Source organism: Lithobates pipiens, unplaced genomic scaffold, assembly GCF_037356315.1.
Source record: "Lithobates pipiens isolate NorthernLeopardFrog02 unplaced genomic scaffold, aLitPip1_a1.2 Scaffold_8, whole genome shotgun sequence".
Lineage (NCBI taxonomy): Eukaryota > Metazoa > Chordata > Amphibia > Anura > Ranidae > Lithobates > Lithobates pipiens.
Window position 1 is genome coordinate 72,343,883 of NW_027507903.1, and position 7,704 is coordinate 72,351,586.

Below are 7,704 nucleotides of genomic sequence, written 5' to 3' on the forward strand. Positions count from 1 at the left end.
TTCTGGTGATCTCCATATATAATTGTGTTTCAATAATCCAAAAAAAAGGAGATCTTGATGAAATTTAAAAAAGAAAAAAAAGACTATAAAAATGAATTCTAAACTTTATTATGCAGATTTTGGGGCTTTTAAAAATTAAAAGATTATTCATGAGAGCAGTAGAAATAATCAAGAAATACATTTGTGAGAACTTTGTGTGAAAATGAGCAGCAAAACAACTTCATTATAAGAAAAGAATGTGCTGCATTTAAAGATCACAGAATTTGCTGTGTGAGGAATGTGCTAGCTCCATAACGAACGCTAGTTTTACCACCGAGCGCTTCCGTCTCATACTTTCTTCAGAGCAATGCGTCATTTTTGGTATGTCGTAACAGCATATAGACGAGCGGTTTTCCCGAACAGGAATTGGTTCCATCGGAAATATTTAGAACATGTTCTATTTCTAGGTCCGTCAGAATTTCCGACGTAAAAAGTCCGATGGGGCATACACACGATCAGAATATACGACGAAAAGCTCCCGTCTGACTTTTTCTGTCGGACATTCCGCTCCTGTGTACACGGCATTGCATGTCCATATTAAAGAGGGGGTATGACCCAGGGGGAATGGGGAGCCCGATTGTCTCCCCATAGCCACTTAGGATATTAACAACATGTCCTCGGCTGACGAGAATTTTTTATTCCAATCTCCAAAGGGAGTTGTACAACGAAAAGAAAAAAGAAAACTAGACGAGGTGGAAGAGGAGGAATCAAATCCAAAACAAAAAAAAAAAAAGAGGCTGGGCACATCTAGTAGAGAGCACTATCAAGATATACAATCTGTCCACTCACACTCTCACACCTACTGAACTCCTCTCACTGAAAAAAGGTGTCAAGTTTCTCTCCCTCCACAGGACCCAACAAATCCGGCCTCTTCAAGGATCTGAACACGTTCATTCGTTCTCTCACCTTAAAATGATATTATGCTATTAATGAGACTGTTAACCACCCAAGTGAGTAAGTGACATCGGAGGCTGGTAATGATGATGCCTCTTCTTAGCCCCAAGATGACATCTTACATAATTTAGAGGACCCATAGCTAGAGGGCAATATAGAAAGCCAAACTCAATCTCCTTTTCTGGACCCAGAAATCTCCTTCTATATTCAACCCCCCACAATCTAAAGGTCCACACATAGAAATGTTTTATCAGGCAGTCTATAGGGACTTTGTACAACTGTGTGATACCTCTGCCAAACAGCGTTCCTTTAACCTGAATGTAGTGGAACGCCAAGCCCCTAAGGACCTGACATTAAACAAAGATATCATTGTCAAACAGGCTGACAAAGGAGGTAGTCTGGTGGTTCACAATCAATTTGACTTTTCTTTAATAGGCCCATCGACTTCTGGCTGACACTGACACCTATCTAAAACTTCCCTCCAACCCCTTTTCTTCATATTGGTTTGAGCTTGTTGCCCTGGTTGAGGCAGCCTGGAGAGAGTGGGGTGCTAAATAAGAAAGAAAATGTTTTTTGTTGCCTGCAGTATGCAGCACCCCTTATTTCTACCACCTCCTTAGGGTACACAAAGCCTTGGTGGACCCTCCAGGTAGGCCAATTGTAGCTAGTACCAAAAGCCTCACCAGCGGCCTATTGGTGTATATAGACTATTTATTACATCCTATAGTCTGCCAACTTACATCGTACATTAGGGATTCCAGTCATGTCATCGACATTCAAAAAGATTATTCTTGGCAAGATGAGTATTTGTGGGCTTCCTTGGATGTTACTTCTTTATATACGTCCATACCCCATGAGGTCAGACTTACTGCCGTACAATATTTCCTCACCAAAAACAAAGAAATTAATTCTGTACAAGCTAAGTTCCTGCTTAACAGCATAGATTTTTATGGCATAATTACTTCACCTTTTTAGACCAATTCTATCTCCAACGTAAGTATACAGCTATGGGGCAAATTTTGTCCCAGTTTATGCTAACTTGACTATGGGGTATTGGGAGGAGAAGCATGTCTGGGACAAAACTCCTTTTTCTGAGCATATTGTCTTCAATGGACGAAACATTGATGATGTCCTGCTCATTTGGAGTGGTGGCCAAGATGTGTTCTCCTCCTTCATCACTTACTGCAATGCCAACAAATTAGGATTCTCCTTCACACACGTACTAGACCCCATGGAGTTGGTCTTTTTGGATTTGGTCTTATCCCATTATCAACAAAATGTCAACACCAGCAACCATACAAAACCCACAAGTGGCAACTCCTACCTCCATTTTGAAAGTTGCCACCACCCATTGTGGAAAAAGAATATCCCCAATGGAGAATTCCATAGATTAAGGAGGAATTGTACAAGATTATACCTCCAAAGGGAAACATATGCTGAGGAAATTTGAAGAAAAGGGTTACCTGAGAGATTTAGTTCAAGATGCCTTTTTATCACATACCAAAAAATCATCCAAGAAGAGCAATACTAATAACATAGACAATACCATCAAAGAAATTGCAAATACGGGTACCCATACCTCAAATGGGCCCAACCCACTATTTTTCACGGTTAGGAAGGGACACCCATACCTCAGATGGGCCCAACCCACTAGCTTCCACAGTTAGGAAGGGACATCCATACCTCAGATGGGCCCAACCCACAGTTTTCCACCAATATTTAACCAACACAGTCAAATACAAAATAGACTCCCTGCCTGCTGCTATGACAAGAAAATAAAAGGACCAAGAAATTGAATAAGCTAACATAAAACCAAAAAATTCACTACAAATACCCCTTGAGAAAGTAGGAGGCTCCCCCAAACCAAAACAAACAAGCGAGGAAGGGTGAAAAAAAACTGTCTGATGCTGTAATGAGCTCTGACTGAGCTGTGACACGATCCCCCTGTTAGCAGGGTATTGAAATCATGCTGGAAGTTTGTTGTTGTATGCAGTAATACGGCTTATCAATGCATGTCTTTACAGAATGGAGAAACATCAACACAGGAACAAGGAGCATCCAAGTAAATAGAGAGAGGATAGACAAACATCCTGTTATGTCATAGATAACATAAGTATACACTATAATATTACAGTGCCACCTGCTGCTTAGACAGGTATAATGCATATGTAGTATATAGTCAGTTTATAAACAACTTTTCTGTTGCACCTTTCCAAACACCGCCTCCTCTTTACCCACTAGAGGACACAATATTTGCCTTGAGCTCTGCAATCTGCTAAGCAGACTGCAGCATGCCCGGTCTAAGGTCGTTGAAGACCTATATACTCACAAATGTATCTGCCACCCAATCAAAGGCCCCCAGCCACAACTACACTGACTCAGGGACAATTAACCACTTACATACTATCAGATACAACCTAATTAATACCCCGATGTTACCACCATATTGTTAGGAAGGGACACTAATACCCCAGATGGGCCCAACCCACAATTTCCCACAATTATTCAACCAGCACTGCCTTCAAAGACCCAATAGACCCCCTGCCACAGCACACAAGCGTGACACCTTACGCACGTGTTGCCCCCCAAACCGGAAGACCCGCTGAATGCCCTCCTGCAAAAAACTTGCTACCTCCTAGTTCACCTTTATCCTAGCTTTGTTGATCTTTTCAACAGAGCGAGCCATACGCCACGCAGACCTGGCAACTATATCGGACCACACAACTTAGCCACAACAGATAAAGTAATGAGAAGAACAGTTGTCTGCACCCCAACCAGCGGACAACAGGCATTTTCTGAACACCACCCTAAATTGGAATCAAGACATTGCTATCCCTTCCGCATGCATAAAAAAAACTCCTGGAAGATTTGCCCAAAACCGTGAAAAAACCACAACCCAGACAGGGCAAACTGGTGAAGAGGGAACCCCACAACTCAATCCAAAAACTCCTCCCTAACTGATCAGTGTTAGATTTTCTTAACGGAATACTCAAGTAGTGTCCCATAACCACACATCCTGTATGTTCAAACCACCCTCACCAAGTTTGTTACAGATTACTAATTCTCCCACCCAAAAAGCCCCCCCCCCCAAAAAATGGCCAGCACAAGGACGGTTCAGAACAAGGTAACCTCATAGGTGGAGAAAACACGTGTACATCATCGTCCTTATGAGAACACCCCCCACCCTCATTCACCAGATCGCTCCATTCCTGACAAACTCTGCAGTATGAGGACCAAGTTGACGCACATACTTAATGACGAATTGAGAACTTGGAAGCGGCAATGCAATGCTCCACAGCTGCTTGGGGCATGGAATTCCGCGCTGCTCCACTTCTAGTGCCAACTGAAGGAATCTGTCCCACTGGAAACAAGACAAAGCATCAGCCAGGAGTTAGCAACTCCTAGAACGTGCATAATTCCATGGATAGTACAATGGGAAAACTGTTCCCAAACAGCCAAATTATGCACAAAACCAACCTCCCTCAATTCCACTGACCAACCAACTCTCAGCACTTCAACAACCCTAACAGCAGGTTCCATAACCAGCATTGCCCGTCTCGTCAGTGGACAAGTCCAGTTTAAAATTGGAAATCACCTGCTCCAGCTAAAGAGAGAGTCCATTGTAAGAAACCAGAAATGAATCCCACACTCACAAGTCCTCAGGCTGATCCCGCCCCAACCCAATATAAGGATGTGGCGCCTTAATGCCAACTGTAGCAGCTACCAGTCATGTACAAAAAAAGTAGCCAACGGGCATACTGCAACAAGCAAAATTAAACTTGCCCAAGAGAGATTGCTCAGCGTGAAGGTGAATTGTTAATTTTTATTTTTTTGCCCTGCCCGGTGACAGAAACCATTCCCTTCAGATCTTAGAGTTTGTCCAAAGGCAAACGACCTTCCATTGCCACGGTGTCAATGGCAATACCCAGAAACCACAACTCAGTGGCTGGGCCCTCTGTCTTGTTAGGGGCCAATGGCACACCAAAAAACTGGAAAACATGATGGACGGTGGCCAAAAATCAGGCATAGATTGATACTTCCAGCAGGCCCTATGCACAAGAAATCATCTAAGTCATGAATGACTGAATTAGGCCAGAAGCACCCCGAACCGCCCATTCCTAAAAGGAACTAAATACTTCAAACAATAAATGGCACAGCCCATTGGTAAACATCTATCAACAAAATTCTGCCCTTGCCATTTGCACCCCAGCAGATGGCAACAACTAAGATGTAGCGGCAACCAATGAAAGGTTCGCCAACAACATACGATTACCATACCTAGGAACCCACAACACTGCCATATCAAAATAAGTTTAGGATACCATGCAAAGCCCCGGATCAAAGGCATCATTCACAGAACCCCTTGAGGATGCGACAAGTGATGAATGAGGCGTAACTTACTCGGTTATTTTTTAGGGATAATACCCAAAGGGGAAATACTGGCGGTGAATCAAAAGGGGGCAGCCATGCGACTCAAATAAACTACTTTGAAATGTTTTCCTGAAAATGACTACTGGAAGTAAACAAGATTACTGCAAGCTATCAGCTATAGGAGGAACAACCAGCAATTGGTAGGGTATCAGAAAAACCCAGCTGCAACACACAAGCTGCCTTCCTTTTAGAATAATACTTTAGGAAAGGCACCATCTATTCTACCTTTACTTCCCTCTTTCTGGCGTCCCCTCCTTTTCCTTTTCCATGCTTGAAGCATCTGGACAGAGCATGAGACCCTCCACACCCTGAATAGTCATGACGGAAACAGCACGTGGTGCCAAACTTGCAAGATCCGGCATTGAATTGCCAACATAATCCCCTGCGATTTGTGGCCAGTTGTGAAGAGGCTGCCACACCCTCGGCCCCACCCTGAAAGGGAGGAACCAAACTCTGTGGAGACCACATCAGTTTCATCCAGAGAATGACGTTTTTGTGGTCCCACCGTAAAGAGGGCTGGACTGCCTTGTGCTGACAAAATTTCTCATCATAGTGAAACCAAAAACCACACCACAGACTCACTGGATTTTGCCGATAGAGTCCAGATAACAAAATAAAAAGGGGGGGGGGGCAATTCTCAGGGGACTTTTCTCCAATGCACATGCCTACAATCAGTTTGAGAACATATGGGTAATCAACCAATAAAGCCTTTTTATTCCTCCTTCTTGCATCCATCTGGTCTAACTGTAAAGTAAAATTTCTCCAATGGCAATAAAGAAATACATTTTCACAAATTTCCACATACTTACGCTTCCATATATGCTCCTGTTGGATGCACGCCCAAAGGCACTTCACAACACACATACACATCGCATTTTTGCAGCATGTGCCAGACGTACCCTGGTGACTCCTTTGTCAGCCACTCTGTTGTCCGAAGCCTTACCGGCTGTAGTTACTGAAGACGCTGCCAGCCGTTGACCAGAGGAATCCGACAGTCCCACACCCAAGCCTTGCTGAGCTGTCAACTAAGCCCCTGGAGCCCCCTTGAATAGAGATTAAATAAGTACTAAAAAGAGGACATGAAACAAAAGGCTCGCCTGGCTGCTTCTGTCCCTCAGGACATCCAGCCACAGATCCAGATCCTTCTGTAGCATGCAGGAGTTCAACATCTTCAGACCCGCTGAGCACCCCTTTAGACCAGCTCTGTTCACCAAGCCGTGCTGTCGCTCTCTTCCCTCAATAGGCTCCAGGGTGCAGTTGCCAGCCTCAGAGTCCAGCGGGTGCCCGCTGATGATGTCTGCAGCCACCGCCGCCACACCGGAACCCCGGAAGCTCCCTCTCCTACTCCCACGCTGGGCTCTGTGAGAGGTGGAGAAAGCCTCACCAGCCGACGCACGGCTCCTTCCATCCGTGGTACATGCTCTGTGATTCCTGGACACAGGGAAAAGCTGCCACCCGTGTCTTCTGTCATTGGGCGCCCTGGCCGCTCCTGAGACATGGCCGTCACCTGCCACTCTGCCGCTCCCACACCAGACCGCACTAGACATAGGCAGGGGGCCTGTATAGCAAGCCGCACCATCCATACTGCGAAGGTGTGAGGGCAGGGGAGTGGGTGCCAAATGAAAACACTCCCACCCTGGGTTCGCCATAGATGGAGATTCCTCTCAACACGCACACCAGGGGAAGCAGGCATGCACTTGGCTGGTGGGGTCAAAGGGTCCCTTGAGGGGCTCCCAGAATCAGGAATGAAGCACTAGACCTCATAGCATGTGGGTGATTAAAGAGGGCGCCTGGGCTCCTGCAATAAGTCTGATTGTTTGTCTTGTAGCCACTCAGAGCCTCTGACCATAGCTCTAAGCTGGGACAGCATGTTGCCCAAGTCACAAACCTTTTTTTCTTCCTACAGGTGAAGTCCAGGAACAAAGGAGAAAACTGTCTGATGCTGTGAGGACTCAGACTGAGCTGTGACACGACCCCCCTGTTAGCAGGGTATTGAAATCATGCTGGAAGTTTGTTGTATGCAGTAACACGGCTTATCAATCCATGTCTTTACAGAATGCAGAAACATCAACACAAGAACCAGGAGCCTCCAAGTACATAGAGAGAGGATAGAAACACCCTGTTATATTATAGACAACATAACTATACACTTTAATATTACAGCGCTACCTGCTGCTTAGACAGGCATAATGCATATGCAGTATAAAGTCAGTTTATGAGTACATTTTCTGTTGCACTTTTCCAAACACTCCCCTCTTCTCTACCCACTACGGGACACACTCTCTGCCTTGAACTCCTCAATGAGCTAAGCAGACTGCAGCATATCAAAATCACCCACTA